The following is a 2,802-nucleotide window of genomic DNA, read 5'->3' on the forward strand; positions in this document are numbered from 1 at the left end:
TACCCCCCCCCCCCCACAGCTGAGAAGTTTGTATTCAGATTTGTAAGAAGTTTGTTTTAGCATTTTATTTGCCTGTGAATAAACTACCCATTGAAGTGACTTGTGTCTCCTTGCAATTATTTTAAAGCTGTGGCATTATTTCCAATGTTTTTTAATTTAAGAATTTTGATAAGTTTGATAACTCTTCTATAGACTGAAAGGTACCTCTATTTGAACTTATTTCATGATGCCAAGTTTACTTTTGTAAGCTTTAATGGATGAGCTGTCTGCATTCTTCTCCAAAATTGCTGATTGCCTGTCACATCGACCCAACTCTTAGCCATTTAATCCGTGTGAAATGATGATGAATTTGATGCTGATTGTCAGGCAGTTGCCCATGTGTCATCATGGTCACTAATACAGATGGAGGGTAATGGCTATTGCACAACTGTAATGGTAATGAGCGGGCGGGGCTGCTTGTTTTGCCTCTGGATGCCCTCCTCCATCTGAACGCGTAACACAGCAACCCGAAACCTTTAAATTCCTCCACCACCTGTATAGAGACAGAACTCTGCGGACCTACTGTGTGGACGCTGCTTTGCTTTCTTCCTAGTTCCAATATTTATACTTTAAAGCGGTCACTGTCTTCGATCACTGCTTCATGCGCTCGCGCAGGGTCCTCAAGGTAAAGAGCTCCTCTTACAATGTTGCATTATGCTACGTAGCTGCATGCAAATGTTTAACAGTTCGTAATTAATTACTTTCTAGAATCTGTGCCCCTGGTTTGATGGTTTCCAGGGGATGCACAAACGTTATCGTGCGTAAAGTTGAGTGGTGCGTAAAAACACGACCATGCTCTAAACCACATGCTCGTTTCGCTCAGACCCCATTTTACGCTCCACAGTGAGTGCTACTGTTTCCCGCAGAATGTGAATGTGGCTTGTTAAGCTGGAGAAATGCTACAGCTGAGTTGTATATTTGTTTGTGTCATGCAACTCCGTGCCAGCCTTTGTAGAATCAACCAGACTTAAGTCAAGTTTGTACATTTAGAGGGAACTCAAAGTCAATGTTCTGTAACCATGGATGTAATACGAGAGAAATTATCCCTGGGGTGTGATAGGGCTATGTGAGGGGCTTTAGTGAAGGCAGTCTGAGAAGGGCTGGGGATGCATGAGTGAGGTAGTAGCTGTGGGATTTGGAGTAGGGATGCAACTGTACGGGACTCAAAAACTGTTCTGAAACCAGCCATGAGAGGTTTACACCAGTGTGTGGGGGGATGGTGGTGAATGTAGTCTGGAGTGAAGGCAACAAGTGGCCACACATTGACATCCAGAGCAAGCTGCAAAACAGAAGTTGTGGACAATGTATTCACTCAGAAAAGGGAAAGCAACATAAAGAGAAAGAAAGGACGCAGTGGCTTCAAATGTTAAACTTTTTTTAATTGAAATGAAAGCTTCAGGTTTAAATTATTGATTCACTGTCTGTACCCAGTCAGAACACACAAGTGTAGAACAATTACATCTATTGTAGGCGGTAAAGTAGCCTATACAATATGCAAGAGCAGTGTAAATCATAAGTGTTATAAACTTGTATAGTGTTCAAGTCTGATTGATAGTTTGATGGAGGTATGACTAAAAAAACTGATTTAAATACAGGTTAAGCACATTAATAGTATTCAGTTAAAACACAATCATGTAAAACGTCTGACAGGGAGAGATAATTAACTAGTCAATTTGCAACTGACTTTATATTCTAAGTTTCTCTGTGTTTTAAGAATGACTCAGTAGCAAGATTTGACCTTTTAGATACGTGGCAAGACCAACAGTTGGTCTAACTTTAGCTGGTCTGAAAGTGGGTCACTAGCGTGCAGGTTGCTGCAGCGGTGTGTGTGTGTGTGTGTGTGTGTGTGTGTGTGTGTGTGTGTGTGTGTGTGTGTGTGTGTGTGTGTGTGTGTGTGTGTGTGTGTGTGTGTGTGTGTGTGTCCTATACAGATCGGTGAAGGGTGGGTGTTGGTGCTTTCCAGGTTCAGGAGATGCTGGGGCTTCATATTTCCTTTTTGCTGTAAAGTTAGTAATACCAGCATACTTTTCTCAGTGTTTTGCTTTTTGTTTATACTGTCACATGAAAAAAGTGGCAGGTGATGTTTTTGACATTGACTTGCTAGAGATGTGTGTAAAATGTGAGCAACTGGGGCTGCAGTAAATAGATTCCAGTGTATACAACACATGGATCTTAATACGATGTTGGGTAATATTAAAGGTCACCTATCATGCTATTTTTAGGCAATAGCATAGGTCTCAGATATATACAAATATATAAAAAACATGTCTATGAACCGTTTTGCTCAAAATACCAAACAGATCACCCATTCTAGCCATGCCTCATATCCCTCTATTTCACTTCCTGTTTCAAAAGTGCTGATTTGGGGTATAAAGCTTTAAAAAAAAAAAAGGAGGGGTCTGAGCTCATGCGGGACCCGGCAGCTACTGTCTAAACTAAATACTGCCGTGATGAAACGCCATATCATGGATTATCAAGGATTATTTCTGAAACAGTATGGAGCTCAAAGGCTTTCTCTCTTGCCGGTTATACCACAAGGTGAATTTCTTTTTATTTCCTGCTTCTTCACACACATGCTATCCAGTACAGGTTAGCTCTGAATGTTAGCGATGCTAAAGTAAACACCGACCATATTACGTCCAAAACAGGGCATTGTTTCTGATAGAAACTTTCTGATAGTGCCGTACGGGTCCACATTTCCGATATTACGTCATATCGGACGCAAATCTGGATCAGCTCCGTTGTCCCCGTTTTTAGAGATTT

The 2,802-nt window shown here is 41.3% G+C and overlaps 1 protein-coding gene across 2 annotated transcripts in view; it reads left to right on the forward strand.

The window, feature by feature from the left end:
• Window positions 1-514: 514 nt before the first annotated feature.
• Window positions 515-2,802, forward strand: part of LOC104943801 (high affinity cationic amino acid transporter 1-like) — a 228,951-nt gene continuing 226,663 nt past the window's right edge. For both annotated transcript variants that reach the window (XM_010769269.1, XM_010769283.1), the window contains exon 1: window positions 515-664. The gene's annotated coding sequence lies outside the window, so the exon portion shown is untranslated. The remainder of the gene's footprint in view (window positions 665-2,802) is intronic.

This window comes from Notothenia coriiceps, unplaced genomic scaffold (assembly GCF_000735185.1).
Source record: "Notothenia coriiceps isolate Sejong01 unplaced genomic scaffold, NC01 NC01_scaffold00000339, whole genome shotgun sequence".
NCBI lineage: Eukaryota > Metazoa > Chordata > Actinopteri > Perciformes > Nototheniidae > Notothenia > Notothenia coriiceps.